The sequence below is a fragment of the Mus caroli genome, unplaced genomic scaffold (assembly GCF_978045245.1).
Source record: "Mus caroli unplaced genomic scaffold, Mus_caroli_1 scaffold_16, whole genome shotgun sequence".
Taxonomy (NCBI): domain Eukaryota; kingdom Metazoa; phylum Chordata; class Mammalia; order Rodentia; family Muridae; genus Mus; species Mus caroli.
Window position 1 is genome coordinate 35,156,064 of NW_028227271.1, and position 16,960 is coordinate 35,173,023.

General features: G+C 40.9%; 1 pseudogene; it reads right to left on the minus strand.

Annotated features, from left to right (window-relative positions):
- Positions 1 to 16,045: 16,045 nt before the first annotated feature.
- On the minus strand, positions 16,046 to 16,338 carry LOC110310972 (non-histone chromosomal protein HMG-17 pseudogene; annotated as a pseudogene).
- Positions 16,339 to 16,960: the final 622 nt, after the last annotated feature.

Below are 16,960 nucleotides of genomic sequence, written 5' to 3' on the forward strand. Positions count from 1 at the left end.
ACAGTTCTCTTCCAGCTCTGTAAAAGCCTCCGAGTGAAATCAGAGAGCATTTGTGATTCTGTCCCTGGAAGAAGGGCATGCCTTGAAACCTGGAGGATTAATACAGAATGTGTAATTTGCATATACCACCATCCTCTGTTGCACACCCACCAAATCTTTCTTTGCTGGAGTACCTGGTATACGTTATAATGTTTAACTTAACTTAGGAAAAGGATTATGTCCTATTGTCTCATTTTTCAAGAAGATAAATCTTTTGTAAAGTCGTAGGAAACCAGATCAGAGAGACTGATAGTTAATTTCTGCTACCCCAGAGTCAAGAGCAAATTTTAATAAGGCATCTCTTCCTTAGTATCCTTCCTCCCCAGAAGACCCAATTTGGAAAGGCCCCTGACCCTCCTCTCAGTTTCAGTATGTTGGCTTTCTGTTTTGCATTCAAGGAGTTTCTCAATGTGTGATTTTCCTTCTCTTTGTGTTGTCTGTGTCAGAGAAAAGAAGACAGGAACAGAAGGAGGACACAGCAGGTCCTAGTTCCTTCTTCTTCCTAAAGAAAGTCTCTGGTGGGAAGCTGGGTGGGGCAGCTTTTCACATTTGTAAATTGCAGCTGAAAAGAAAAAAAAATTTCCTGGTAAATATGGCTCAAGAATAAAAATGAAAGAAAGGGGGTTCCCCCCACCCTAGATATTTGGAGTAAAAAGAATTAACCTGGGCTTCTTAGTTATTTGTGCAAGATGAAGATGTCACCTGAGTCCTGGTAGTTTTCAGTTTTATTTAGAAATTGCATTTTATTAAGGATATTTATTATTTTAAAAGGAATTATTTGGACAGATATAATATAAAAGCATGAGTTCTAGTTTATTAATAGCAATGATAAAGGTTGCAGGCTTGCATTAGGCTTCGATTTTGAAATTTCTTATGCCATCCAGGGATGGTGTTCAAGCCTTCTCCATTGTCTATGAGGGGAGCAAAGCTCAGAAATGTACCCAGTTGCACCTGCCAATGCAGAATAAGTGAGTAGATGAGGAAACTGTACACAGTCATGTCTGGAGAGTGTGTCATTCAGGGCTTCTAATGACACCAATCTGAACCTAGCAGACTCATCAGCTCCTCTCAACATCTCCATACAGCTGGCTTCTCTAGTCACCTGGTTGTCTTCATTTCCTTCTGACATAATGAGTTTTTCCACTCACCAAATATCCTTTGTCTCCAAAGAAACCCAATTCTCCCCCATACTATGTTTATCTGTCATCATGAAACTAACTATCCCAAAATATCAGTGTCTTAATACAACTATCAAGTTAAATCTTATTGTACAAGATTCAACTAAGTTATCCGTCTTTTCCCTGGTTCCTTAGAAGTGGGAAGTACATGTGACTAGACTGTCACCATTAGATTGACTATTCTGGATTTGAGAAGTCCCCATGTCTGGTAATTCGGTGAGAATGGCTAGAACCTAGGTTTTATGGACTACTGACTGTGTATAAATGCCTAACTTCCCACCTGGCAAAGTTAAGATCATCAAACATCTTGCCTAGCCATAGCTGTATGCTTATAATGTTGATTCCACAAGAGGGAGAATCCAGTTTCCTCCTTGGTGTGGTTTACATGTTTGTGACTCCTCCAAAGTTTATGTTGAAATGCAACCCTCAGAGACTGGTTTGTCGAGCTGGTGATTGCAGAAGGTTATTTCATGAGAACCCAGTCCTATTGGATATAATTAATACCTTAAAAAGAGCTTGGGCATAACTGGGTAGATTCCCTCATGATCTTCTATTTTTCTGCTATACCACAATACAGCATGAGGTACCACTTTATAGGCAGAAAACAGCCTTTACCAAAAATGGACTTGGCCTAACCTTTATCTAAGACTGCCGAGATTCCAGAGTTATGAGAACTAAACATCTTCATCTACAAATCATTCAGTCTAAGGCACCACAAATGAACTCAAACTCCTCCCTTGAATATGGACTGATCTTGGTGCCTTGATTTCAGTGAATACATTTATGTTGCATGACTTCCAGCAATAGGTTAGAAAAAGTGATACAAGTTCAACCTGGTTACCTTCCCAAGGCACAAATTAGAGAGTAATAGAATTAGAAGTATTCAAAGGACCAGCTACCCTATCATGTGAGGAAGAGAGACTTTGGGTCTGCCCAGCCATCAGTGTCCAAGCCACCTGATGAAAATTCATTGCTATGTGACTCTCAGAGTTCACAAGCCTCATAGGTGGTTTCTTAACCACCAGAATTGTGTGTACAATACTTTGCATGCATAATTCCCACAGTAGTGATGACTTGGGGACTCAGGAATATATGCTACAGAAAACTAAGGGTAGGGTCCTTGTGAGCTATGATCTGACCTTGACCATCATAGTCATTTCTGCTGAACTTCAGTCAACCCAGTGACAAGAGCTGATGGGTAATGAATGATGCAGGATCTGCTTTTTGATGAGGAGGAGGTAAGAGGTTATATCCACATTTTAAGTCCTCTATAGCCAGACTTCACAATCTCTACAAATAATTGTCACTGTTCAAGACAGAAGCCTGTATGCCATGCTGCATTCCTCCCCCTTCTCCATGTTAGTAAGCCTGATGATGCCCATGTCAATGCACTTGAAAATCTACATGTGTCCCCTCATCTCTTTTCTGCTCCTCTGGTCGTGTCACCACCACCTTTTGCACAATGCATGACTATTTTTTCTCTACCTTTGTCCCAGACTCTAGTATCCACACATCCCCAAATGTACATCTAAATATATTTAGGGTGACTTATATTGTTCCCCTGGAGTCGTTCAATGGCTTTGTTCTCTAATGAGGAGTATCTGAACTCCTTATTGTATGGAGTTCACAAGGACAAAGTGATCACTTTGTGTTTATATCTTTAGTCCCTGTCATTCCAATGTCTTGCTTTCATCTACTATCAGTCACAACAAGCTCTTCCAGGTCCCTAGGACCACATTGCATGTTATTCTTTATGCCTGGATTCTCTTTCTCTTAGATTCTTCTTTACTTCTTAAATCACATCTTAAATGTCATGATCCAATTCAAGCCTGTCTTAGCTACAGCAGCTAATGTTTACTTCTTTTTGCCTTATTCTCTCTCCTTCAACACCCTGATATTGCTATTGTTTATGCAGTGAATTTTAAATTTACACACCACCTTTCAGATGTGCCAAAATGACAGTTTAATATTTTTCTATGCAAGTGATACCCTGGGAGACCTCCTCATTATAACCACTAGAGACAGTAATGGGTAGCTGCTGGTGGTGAAATAATATGGCTTTCTGATCTAACACAATCAGAAGTGCACTCTAGGTATAGTCAGTCTCTTTGGCGGCAATATTCTCTCATCATTTCTCATTCTAAATTACAATTATCCTTCTCTTGTTTTATTGGTTTCCCCTCTTCATTTGTTTACTTGGATAAAGTCTGCCTAGTTTTCTTTTATTTCTGTCATAAACACCACAGCCAAAAGCAAGTTGGGGAGGAAAGGGTTTATATCATCTTGTAGCTTTATTGCACATGAAAGGCAGTCAGGGGCAGGGACTCAAGGTAGAAACTGAGAGGCAGGGCCTAAAGCAGAAGCCACAGAGGAGTACTGCTTACTTCATTTCCATGGCTCTCTCACTCTGCCTTCTTAAGTAACTCAGGACCACTTGCTTAGAGGTGGCACCACCCACCTCTCCATAAATCATTAATCAATGAAATGTCACATAGACTTGTCTACAGGCCAATCTGACTGACAGAAGCATTTTCTCAGTTGAGGTTATCCTTTCCCAGATATCTCTAGTTTGTGTCATGTTGACCAAAAAAAAAAAAAAAAAAAAAAAAAAAAAAGCCAACTACTACAAGGAAGCATTGTTTTTCTTAGTGTTAGAAAAGGCAAACTCTTTGGCCCTCCTGTCCTGAGTCTAGACTCCAGTATGACTGGTCTGATCCAATTCTAAGACATTGCCCTGGGTCCTAGTCTGATTAATTCCTCCTGGACACAATGAGAGGACTTAGCTCCCAGCTATGATGTCTCTAATTTTTTTCACCTTTTGACCCCTGCCTGTTCATTGCTTACTTAAGGACCTCACTAGGCAGTCCCTCCACCAGGATATATAGAAACTCCTGGATGTTTTGACTATTGAAGTTGAAGCAACATCTCAAGGACATACATTCTTGTGTTCCACTCTTGCTGTCCTTTACTGGTTCTACTTTATGATGAGCCATGAGGAGGAGGAGGAGACTCGATCCTATTATGATGTTTTTCTATACATTACTTTGTGGTGCAATATCCAAGGCACAACTGTAAAGAGGGTGCTTTGCAGAGACCAAGGAGCAGTATAGCTGGGTCATATGATAGATCTCTCATATGACTCAGTTATACTATACTGCTCCTTGGCTTATTCCCAAAGGACTGGACAGTCTACTGTACAGCTGCTTGTTCAGTAATGTTCATTACTCTTCTATGCACAATCTCTAGGAAATGAAACCAACGTAATGCCCTTTAACCAACAAATGAATAGCATCTCCTATGTGGTACATGTATACTATATATGTATATGTGAGTTTATAATATATTCAGCTATAAAGAAAAAATGAATACATGAAACTTTAAATACCTGGACCTAGAACAAATTATATTGAGTGAGATAACCCAGACCTAGAAAGACAAATATGACATGTTCCATTTCACCTGTCCTTCCTAGCTCTGAACCCTCAGATGCAGCTTTCACTCCTCATCAAACAAACCTCTCTTTGTTCTTTGTAACAAATAGAGACCATCACAGAAAGCACAACTGGACTCAATGCAGAAATCTACAGATAATGAGGAGCCCAGTTCCAATACATCCAAATATATCTTGGCTCCTGTATCTATGGATAAGAGAACATCATAGAAGATGGGGCAGGAAAATAGTAAGAGCCAGAATGCCAGAAGTTCTGCTGTGAAACAATCTTTCCTAGAAATGGCTGTACAAACAAGCCTGAAACAATGATGAATCAAAGTACATGCTAATGCAGAAACAGTAAGTATCCTGAGGTCCTACCCCTAGACAAAATCTACAGCATGACTGCAGGGAGAAGGAGAATTAATCCCTTTAAGGGAATATGCCAAGTCCTTCTTGTGGAAGGGATGGCGTGACACAATACCCTCTCCTGGAGCAGAGCTAGCAGGACTTGGGCCTCTACAAATGCTGATGGTTGCTATCCATAAAGCTTGTTTGCATAATAATGTATATATTTTCATGTTTCTCCTTTAGGGAATGGTCTCTCTGTTAAGGCTAATGACTCCATCATAATTAGGAACAGAACACAAGTTCAGGAAGCAAGAATGTGATTCTTAGCAAAATGGTAAACACTATGATCTTCAGGGCAGCCCTTAATGCTGTGGGAAAGAACTCTGAAAACATGAGTTCAAGAATGTATAAATTCTCAACAATGCAAAATACAAGGATGTAATATGAGTTGTATGAGGGACTTCGGGGACCTAAAAGAACAAAGACAGCTGCACTAATGAGCCAGCATGCCTCAGAAAGATACAAAGGCAGGCAGATTTCTGAGTTCAAGGTCAGCTTGGACTAGAATGAACTTAGTTCCAGGTGTGGAGAATCTCAGAGCTGGATCCCAGCCAGCTAAATTTATTGTTTGTGTTTACAAAGGCAGGCAGATCTCTGAGTTTACTTGCTATGTTAAAAAGAAGGAGTTACAGAGACAAAGTTTGGAGCTAAGACAAAAGGATGGACCATCCAGAGACTACCCCACCGGGGGATACATCCCATAATCAGCCACCAAATGCAGACACTATTGCATATGCCAGCAAGATTTTGCTGAAAGTACCCTGATATAGCTGTCTCTGGTGAGGCTATGGCAGTGCTTGGCAAATACAGAAGTGGATGCTCACAGTCATCTAAAGTATGGAACACAGGGCCCCCAATGGAGGAACTAGAGAAATACCCAAGGAGCTGAAGGGGTCTGCAACCTTATAGGTGGAACAAAAAATATGACCTAACCAGTACCCCCAGAGCTCGTATCTCTAGCTGCATATGTAGTAGAAGATGGCCTAGTCGACCATCATTGGGAAGAGAGGCCCCTAGGTCTTGCAAATTTTATATGCCCCAGTACAGGGGAACTCCAGGGCCAAGAAGTGTGAGTGGGTGGGTAGGGGAGCAGGGCGGGGGGAGGGTATAGGTAACTTTCGGGATAACATTTGAAATGTAAATGAAGAAAATATCTAATTAAAAAATGAGCTTGCTGTCTCGTTCTAAGAACCAAGGGGCTAAGGTCCTCATCCCACAAATGCTAATTTGTGGGATAATCAAAAGGGAACCTAGGATAATGATCAAATTGATATGTAAATAAAACATTGGGCTTTGGTATCCAAGAGCTGAGCTATCTATACATCTGTCTGGAGAACCAGCTTAAGTAGAATGCAGAGCTGTCAGCTAGTATGTATGATTGACTTCTACTCCTTTCTTTCGCCACTCCCAAACACTCCTTCCTCAGGAAACCCTCTCCAAGCCAAGTCTAGCACTTGACAGGAAGATAACTTTATTGATTGTTCAATGCTGAGTGGTAAGATTCGAAACAGAATATATACAAACATAACACTAACAGGCACAGCAATCTGGGTTAAAGATTTTAAATCTCAGCCTGGAACAAACTTAGTCCAGGTGCAGTAGGCTCTGTTCTCCTGTCCTTTCTTATATGAGCACCTTTGCCTACTTTACATCTTACTTGAGGCCCAAACACCCAGAAAGGATGAGGCAGAGAGTTGGTAGCTAGGGAACGCAGAACAGGCTAAGTGATGGGGTCTGGAATATCTGTTGTGCTATTTAGAAGGTAGCAAAATATTGGCTTATGTGGTGTTCTGCATGAGTCCGGAGGCTCACCCTCTCTTAGGGAGAACCAGGACCTGCTTTATTTTGAGAGTACTCTCTGTATAGAGAACAGAACCGGTATTTATAGGAAGGAAGTCAGAGGCGAAGTGGCTAAAAAGAGATGGAAGTGGTGATCAAAAGGAAAGCTAGAGAGAGGCAAGGGGTGGTCTGGTGAGAGACCTCATGAGTCGGGAGTCCCAGAGCTCTCTCTGAGTAAGCAGCAGAGAAGGCCCTACTAGAAACACCTAAAGGGAGTTTCACTTATCCTTTCTAATTCTCTAAAGGCTTTAAACACACTTGTGCTGACCTAGTACCATTATCTTTTTGTTGTTGTTTGTCCAGGTGGAGCAAAGGCACCAGGTAGCTCATGAGGAATAGGGGCCAATTCAATTCTTAAAGGACATCTTTTCAGGCCATTGAAAGAAAAGTGCCTCATCTTTCAATTTGAGACAATCCAGAAAAATTTCTCAGGGCAAAGTAAATCCAAGAGAGCAGGTAGCGCGCGATCTGTGTGGGCTGATGGGACAGAGAGGTGAAAGTTCACAGATCAGCGGGGGGGCCCTGAGACCCAGGGATATGTGTCTGAGGATTTCAGACCAAATGGGGCACTGAAAGTTTCCAGGGCAGCTGAGGTGGCTGGTGAGTGTTCCCTGTGTTGCTCAACCTAAACGCTTCTACATTTAGACTTTTCGTGTTCGATTGCTGAGATTTTGCTTGAAAGCACAGAATCTGGGTACTGCTACAAGAAATGTGCACATCCCCTCTGTTCTGATCCACCTGTGTGTAGGCAAAGAAAGAAAGCCCCAGGCAGAGGGCCCTCCCAGTTGCCAAAGACAGCTTACTTGCCACAGAAAAGACACTTCAGCCCCTGCCTACCCTTAGTGTCTAGGAGGGAACAAATAAGCTGAGTCCCTTTTAGTAAAAAATTGATGTCCCCTGTGGCAAATGCAGTTATTCACAGGATGTCTCTGGCCACAGTCAGTCCTAAGAGACCCAGCCACTTCATCTCCACTGAGTGGCGTTTCAATCAACCCCCTGGGACAGGACTATGCTGCTTCAAATACTCATTATCTCAGCTATGGAAGTCCTGACAGGTATTTGTATCAAAGGGCTCCCCAACTCTTTAAACCAGAGCTGTTTTTGTTAGCCCAAGAGTATTTAAAATGTTCTGTAGTTTGGGCTATTAGATTTCATTTGCAAATATCTACATTGCTAGACTATAACATTGTCCAGGCAGTGGGGACATTCAGAAAAATGAATGAAGGCAGGAATGAGACTGTTCCATATCTGAATACAAGGGAGCCTCTCTGTCCTTCCCTATGCCCATGACCCAGGCTTAGTATATAGGCAGATTGGGTAAGGGAGCTACTAATGTTCAGGCAGTGCTCTGTGTCGTTTACATACAGTTCTCATTTGATCCTCACGACAGCCTTGAGAGGGGTGATCTATTAGTTGGAATAGTGAGGGCCAACTGTAGCAACACATAAATCCTGGCATCCCAAGGGCTTAACACAGTGAGGTATATTGGGCAAGTTGGATTGCAATATGGATATAGTATGGCTGGCTTCTCCTCTAGAAAACTTCTAGATCTCCCCCACTGCAGCAAAAATCAAAGTCCTTTTGATACTCACAGAATGGGTTCTTCTTTCTCTTCATACTTGCTCTGTGCACACATTTATGATTTTCCCATTAATCAAGCTTTTACCCCCATGTCTTAGGAAAAGTAATACAATAGCCTTATAGATGCTTTGATGAACACAGCCCTTGCCTGCTGTCTTAGATGACAAAAAGCATTCTACATGGTAAATGCAATTAAAGTGTATGCCAGTGGGATTCCTCCTTAATGCTAGGGAGAGAGTAGCAGTCTCCTTTTATCCATCCACAAATATAGTTGTTTCATGAAAAAAAAATGACAATACTAATTTCATTCATAACATGCAAAAAGAGTGAGAAATAAATGTTCTTGAAGCACAAATTATGGGATTTAGTTGGTTTGGTAAAACTTTTATGATTAGCTATAAACAATCAGGTTTAATGAAGCAATACATCTGTTCATAAAAAATAAGTGATTATTAGAACTGTAGGCAAACATCCCTATTCACAGAAGGCCTAATAGAATGAAAACAGTAATTACAATGCCAAAAAATATTGCTAAGTGTTAAAATTGACACTAGGAAAATGAAACACTTTGCTTAATTTTTGATAACATTTCATGTTGAGACATGGCATGTGTAGTGTTTGGGTTGACACAAAGCATTGTGGGGTTTTTTGTTTGTTTTTTGTTTTTGTTCAAATACATCTTATAGTTTCACACTCTGATTTGTGGCACACATTTCGATCAGACAGCTTTCAGAGCACTATAGGCTCATTTGTATTTCCCTCTTTCTTACACATTAGCTAACTGTAAGACTTGGGTTTGGCTGGTTTTGATATTTTCATTTGAACAGTGTCTGATATTATGCTCAGAAATACCATTGCCTAAATGTGCTATTTCTCTTCCTAGGATACTCCATCATATTTAGGGACAAAATTCAGGGCTTGGGACCCCACAGAGAGCTAGTGAACCCTGTTTCACAGAACTCCCACATGACAGCAACAAGAGGTAAAATGTACAGAGAGAATCAATCATTTTGCATTTGGTCTGACATTTTTTGGACAATATAAAGATTTCCTGACAATGGCTTGTGCGTTCTATTTTAATATACTCTCTGTAATATATGCAGGTTGCTACAAACAAAAGGAACCCCACAAATTTCTGCAGGTCGACAGTGTGAATGGACCATCTCCTCAGAGCGCTGAAATCAGCAGCATTTTGAACAAAGCAACCTGTTCTTTTAAGAAAAATCACTCTATAGAAATGCTGTAATTTCCCTGTTACAAAGGAGCCTTTTCCCAAGCACGTAAAGTGCCAGTTTGTTCAGGGTGACCTCTGCTTTCATTCCATCAAGGTTGTATCTGATTACAATGTAAGACAGATGAAGGGGACGCCGTGCTAGGCAAAGAAGAAAAAAAGTTTTAGTCTTGGGTCACTTGCAAAAGTGGTTCATCACTTTTATTGGCAATGTTTTCAATATCATTCTGGGGAGGGCCTCCTGTGTCATTCTGAAAAGATCTCTCCGCAATGCATTTTCAGGCTCTTTGATGTGCCTATTTAAGGCTGACCCATGCAGGAGAACCCTGGGCTACAAGGATGTTGCCTTTGTGGCGATCCACTCAAGCTGGAGTCTCAGCAGACAACCTCACCAGCGGTACCTCCTCTAGTCTGCATGGACTTTGACTCCTAAGCCCGAGTTTATTCTCAGTCCAGGTTCTACAGAGGTTGATGTGATATCTGCATGAGTACCCGATATGGTTAAGAATAATACAGATTCTATAAATACAAATTCTATTTATGTTTCACCGTGGACAGAACATCATGATGGCAGATTGCCCAACAGAGCTGTGGGGGGGGGGGTTCATATGGTTCCACTACTTAGTAATTCTTGAAGATTATCTACATTATTTGTTCCATGCAAGGTCACTTGTAAGTGACTTTCAGTGAGTTAACTTGCTCTCTGATCCTCAGTTTCCTTTTCTCTTACACAGAGTTGTGAAACACCAAGTAAGCTGATAAACGATATTCTCCGACTGTACATGAAATGTCCAGTAGGTTTACTATATGTAGTTATCATATGTTAAGAAATAGAACAAAGCCCCTGGCATTTCTGTCTAGTTAAGGTCCATCACAGGGGCTGAAGTTTACCACCATCAGAGTAACATGGACTATAAAACTTCATTTGTATCTATGTCCAAGATCAAAGACTTTGGATAAACCCATTTTTATCATGGAGCATTAAAATGATTCCCTTTTCCCAGTGCCTGCTGTATAAGATGATCCACTAATGTTTTATAAATGCAAGGATGAGATAACAATCATGAAGCATCGGCATGCAGTAGCTGCTCAACAGATGGCATATTGTGCTTGGGGCTGGATTACCTCCACCTCTACAGGAATCCATGATCTGGTCATCTTTAACTTCTGAGCCCTCTGCCCCTGTTAGAGCAGCAACACTCTCTGCCTGTGGACTTCGACTGTCAGCCATTTCCCGCCAGCTAATCTCAAAGTCACCTTCTAAAATTATGAATCAAATCATGTGGCTTTCCTGTTTGGGCCTTCTAGTGTCTGCCACTGTCCTCAGAATAAATCCATGGCTTTGACTCTTAGTTTCTGTGTTACATGTTCCATTTTGGCATCATGGTCCTCACTGAGTTTTTTTTTTTTAATGCATTAAGGGCTGTGGAGAAAAAAATATTATTGTACCTTCTTCTTATAAGGGTTTTGGTTCACATATCTTTTCTCTGAGAGGCTCCTTGACCATTTATTTGCCACCTTCACTCCAATTCAGTGAAATCATGATCATGTTATACATAGGTATGCTCTCCTGTATTTTTAATGCATGTCTTGGTCGAGCATTAAACCTCCCTGAGATCAGGGGCTTTCCATGTGTCACCACTCACTCTTGTGTCATCTGTGCCTAGTACAGGCCGGTGGCATATGGGCAGGTGCTCGATCAATGTTGGATTAATGAATATTGATTGCTCATTTCGTGCAGGGCACTTGGTTAGGGTGTCTGCGATCCTGAGATGAATGGCTGCTTTGTTCTCAAAGCAGATAAATATTGCAAGAGAGATAAGCTATGGATATTAAGTAAGAACAAAAGAAAGACAAAGCCTCTGGATAAAGGGGGTGATGGTGTGAGCTCAGTCACAGAGACTTCTTAGGCAGGCCAGTAAAATCTGAATCTTGAGCACTGGGCATCAATCACAATGCTGCCTCTCCAGTCTCTTGTACCAAGTAGAAATGTATTACATATTAGAAGGATGTGCAAATAAATGCTGCTATTCATGTCATTGTTGCTTTGGGTCAGGGCATCTCTTTGCTCTTGCTCCTTTGAACCACAGACGCTCTTGCTGAATGGTTTGTCCCTTTTCTTTACACATGCGGTGAAAAATGCCAGGACTGTACACTCTAACCTCGAGCCTCTAGGTTTGAGAGGATACTCGGGATGGTGAATTTAAAGACTAGAGAAGCTGACAGTGGTCATGGCCCCAGGAAATTTCTCTTGCTGCTTCAAGAAGATGATTCCTGCTGCTACATCACTGAACAGTACCGTCAGGGGAGATGCTGGCAAGAGGCTCTCACAGCAGCACACAAGAAAAATTGCTGTTAAAAATATTGTGACAAGTTATATGAAACACTGAGGGATACTCCCGGGTCCTCAAGAGTGAGGCAATCGTTCCCAGAGTCGTAAAAGTGCCTTGGCAAGCGAGGACAGTGAATGTAATGAAGGGGGCAGGTTGTCTGAGCTCATAAAGGAGGATGGTGATTGTCTAGTTACAGTCCTCCATAAAATCCTTCAACATGGTAGGGGGAGAGAAATTGGGTCAGTGGACGACACTTCCATCACTCTTTCTAATGTAGACAAGATTGGTTAGCTACAAAATGACAAGACCCTCTCATTATTCTAAGAAATAAAGGCAAGCCATGGGGGAGTAGTAACTGATCACGTTAGATTTGGCAGCAGACATGTTCCCAAACTTTCTGGATCTCATCAGATCTGATGGGTAGGTAGGTGTGTGTGTGTATGTGTGTGTGTGTGTGTGTGTGTGTGTGTGTGTGTGCACATGTGTGGTATCCTCAGAGGACAGAGAAGGGCATAAAAGACCTCAGGGTCTACATTTTCTATATTGTTGTGGGTGAGACTTGAGCATCTAAACAATTAGTTAGGTCCAGTAATTAATTCTTGTGGTTATAACAAACACATCCATCATCTTAACTTACCAGCCAGTGTTGCAAGAAGAGGGCTCTGGTTCTCAGGGTCTTTCAGGGATCCAATGGGGACTGCCTCCTTGGTTACATGACTTGGTTCCTTTCAGTTACCAAATGGGAAAGGACATGATGACCACACTGGATATCTTATTGGTTCAGACACTTTAATACTAAAATTATGGATTTATTTTTCCTTCTTATGTACATTAAAAAGTAAAGAAAATCATTGGGAAGAGAGGCCCCTTGGTCTTGCAAACTTTCTATGCCCCAGTATAGGGAAATGCCAGGGCCAAGAAGTGGGAGTGGGTGGGTAGCGGAGCAGGGCGAGGGGAGGGTATAGGGAACTTTTGGGATAGCATTTGAAATGTAAATAAAGAAAATATCTAATAAAAAGATTAAAATAAATTTTAAAAAAAGGAAAAAAATAATATCCCATCTACATAGGGAGAAAAACTCATACAATTGAGGATCCACAACAGGGCAGGAGCCATGCCCTGTAGACCTCACCAGGCATCCTTTCCTGACTAAGGAAATCCACCAAACTTTTTCTACTACTTTTTGGACAGAAGTTCTGATCCATTCTCTTCTATGGCCCCACTTTTTTGCCTCTGGGGAGAGGTATTTAATTTCTAATCATAATACATAAGTATATATGAAGTAGGTATTGGAGAGAATCTAGCCTTGTGGGCTAAGGAGTTTGTACAGCCTACTGTTTATTACCAGAGGGTTGTAGTAACAATGGCTACGCTAAGTCTCAATTTATCAAGGATCTATTTAATCTGAAACTGTGATAAAGTTCTTGCAAAATCCCAGTGGACTGCTGATCTTTAGGGATTTATTTTTATTTGTGTGTGTGTGTGTGTGTGTGTGTGTGTGTGCACGCGAATGCACTACATGTGTGTCCTACATGTGTGTCCTACATGTCTGTGTTACAAATGTGCACATGTGTGGTATCCTCAGAGGACAGAGGAGGGTATAAAATTCCTTGGTGCTAGACTTATAAATACTTGTTGTCATCAACATGGGTGTTGAGAATCAAACTTGGGTCCTCTGGAAGATCAGAAAGTGCTCTTAACCACAGAGTCATCTCTCCAGCTCCAACTGTGAAAGTTTTCAAACCTATTATTGTTTTCTTTCTCACCACTTGCTGTTCTCTTCCAATTTCATGGTACATTGATTGACACTTTCAGAGTTAAGCGGAAGGCCACATTTTAAACTTGCTCTTTGCTGCAGTGTTAGTTCAAACTGTTTGCTTTTAGAGAGCAGATTTTACCAATATTATTATCTACCATTTGGAATCTAGAATCAGCTTTTCTGATCTTCCCAGGCTCCTCATCTCTGGACTCTCTACTTCCCAGTTTTGCTTATAAACCAATTAATGGTCCCCTTGAGTATAGCTTGTTCTTGCAATGCCTTGTCAAAAAGCCAATATTAGGCAAGCATTCCCAACATTCAATTTTCTGCTGGACATGAAGCCATTGCCATCTCAAGCCCAACACATGTCAGATTCTTGGACCATGTCTTGTACTGAATACTGAAAACTGGGTGTGTTCCGGGAAAATAAAATCTCTCCAGGGACTCTAATCATGGAATGGTTCAATAAACAGCTGCAATCTTGCTCAGTCATTGGAAGAGCTGAGGAGTCTCACTGCACTTACCTTTGTAGCTTCAGAGAGGGAGAGAGACATATTGGCTATGGTGTGTGCCTTGGAAGAGGCACTTCTGAGGATTCTCAGATGCACCAGGTTGTCTAGTGTAATCCACTAGAGAGAATTATGTTCATGGTAGTACTTTCTTTAAGTGTAGGCTTCTAAGGTATCCCATAGTGCCTGGATAAAGTGGCATTGGGACAGTTGGTCCCCATGAGCTGCATTATAAGATCTAGGTAGCACTGCCTCATGTTCTCACTGAAGACAGTGTCTAGATTCAAAATGAGCAAAGAAAACATTGTCTTCTTCCCTTCGGCATGACACATGAGGGTGTTCATGGACCAACTTCTCACTCTCCTCAGCCTTTCCTCAAGTTGGGATCAGACAGAATCAATCTGTATTCTCTGAACATGTTACATTCTGTTTGCTCTGTCTTCTCTTTGCCAGGCTGTGTCCTTGACCCATAATGCCCCTGCATGACAGCTTCTGTCACCTGAAGAAATATTTAAACAAGAAGAAAATGATGGTCTAACTTTTCAGAGATTTTAGATGCTGCAGAAGTAATGCTCAGGGGGAAATTATGGCATTTTGTGGTATATGCATTATATAAGAAGAAAGACTCAACATTAACAATGTAGGCTTATGTCAGGAGAAAGTAAAGAAAATACCTTAAGCTTAAATCATCAGAAAAGAAATATATATATAATATCAATGAGCTTGAAACTAGGAAAATAATAGGAAATAAAGCAAATTTTTAAAAAGATCAATACAGTATTACAATGTTTTTTGATTGAATTACAATAGAGATGATACAAACTAGCAATATCAGAAAAGAAAGGAAAGACAGGGGATTGCTCCTGATGGGGTAGATGTTACAGGACAATGAGAAAATTTAAGGATAACTTCCCTTGATATTTAGATGAAATGGAGTGATATCTTTTTTTAAACTGTAACCAGCTTTATTAAAGATACTTTTCATAAGCAATCATGGTATTTCAGGCAGGACATGGGCAGACAATCAACAATATACAACAATCTCCAAATTCCCTTCTTGTATAGACTACCAAAATCAGAAAGCCACTATAAAACTCAGTGAAGTCTTCATTCAATGCTTTCAAAGGGGGAAGTAGCTTAGAGTGAGGGTTGATATCCCACATTAAGGATGTTGTTTAACAACTTTTCAGAAGCCGACCCTGACTTTCAGGAAACGAACATGGCAGAATTATCAATCTGAAGATCCACAAATCTTTATTTGCTCTTCTGAGAACACTTGATGAAGTCACTGCAAATTCCACATAGCTCAATGGACTGGGAAACCAATTTTGGGGGCCAGGTTTCAACAGTTCTCTGGTTTTTAAGGGAATTAAGTCTATGTTGATAGTACAGGGGGAAGAGGATATAAAAGTGAATTTATAGTTTTCCCAGACCACAAGGCATTGTTGTGCCTTGGTGGCCACCTAGGTCAAGATCAGGATTTCTCTCCTGGGAGCCAACAGGAGCCTTCCAAAATTATCAGGGAAAGAGGTTTTCTGTCTTCAATCCAGCTTGGGAGAGATTTTGTTACTGACACATGATCCTTCCCCCACCCAGTAATGAAGTGTTCTGTGTGCTAACAATATAGCTTAAAAAAAAGTAAAACGAAATTCTGCATTTTTAAAAAAATTGATAAAAATAGTATTTCAAACTGTACAGTCACCAGAAGTACACAGTTATCAAAATGCACACAACGTCACTTGGCATCTCCAGCACCTTCAGCTTCTGTGCCTGGTCTGTTTTGGCATCTCCATTTTCTGCAGGATTATTCGCATCCTTCCTGGCTTCAGCTTTCCCTTTCTTCCCCTTGGGTACCTTTTCTCCCTTCTTCGTGGGGGTCTTTTTAGGTTTGGGCTCTGGCTTTGGAGGAGCAGGTTTAGCAGACAACCTTGCAGATCTTCTCTGTGGCTTGTCCTTCACCTTGGTTTTGTCTCCTTTAGCATCCCCTTCAGCCTTTCTTTTGGGCATGGTGGCGGCAGGGGACGTTGGCGCTGAAGGGTTTGCTCCGTCCAGGGGTCATTCTTGCTGATTCCTCACACTGCTCTGAGTGATATCCTAAAAAAGATAAAAAAAAAAAAACTTGTAAATTTCACACACAGAGAAATATATGATCTAAATGAGCCTATGATTATAACCACTAAGTAATTTGAATTGGTGACTGATACTCTCTAAAACAGCATTGGGTTTAAATGATTTCACTGATAGATCCTACAAATGTTTTAGGAATGAATGATACCCTCTTTCACAAAGTCAAGGTAGAGTGACTACTGCATAAACCCGTCTGTGAGGTGAGGATCACCTCAACACCAAAATTTAGCCTGAGAAATTATCACAAAGTACACACCAGCATTTCTCATACACTGAGGCACAAACACCTTCAACAAAATTAAAAAAATGAGGCCAACAATATATAAGCAATATATAAGCATGATACAACACAGCTACGTGAATTTACTGGAGGTTTATAGGGATATTTGCACATTTGAAAAAATATAATAAATCACCAGATAAGTTTTTAAGAGAAAGAAAACCATATAACCAGGACAATTAATGCATGACAAACTTTTCAAAATACCCATTTATGACAAACACCACTCAGAATACTAGGAAT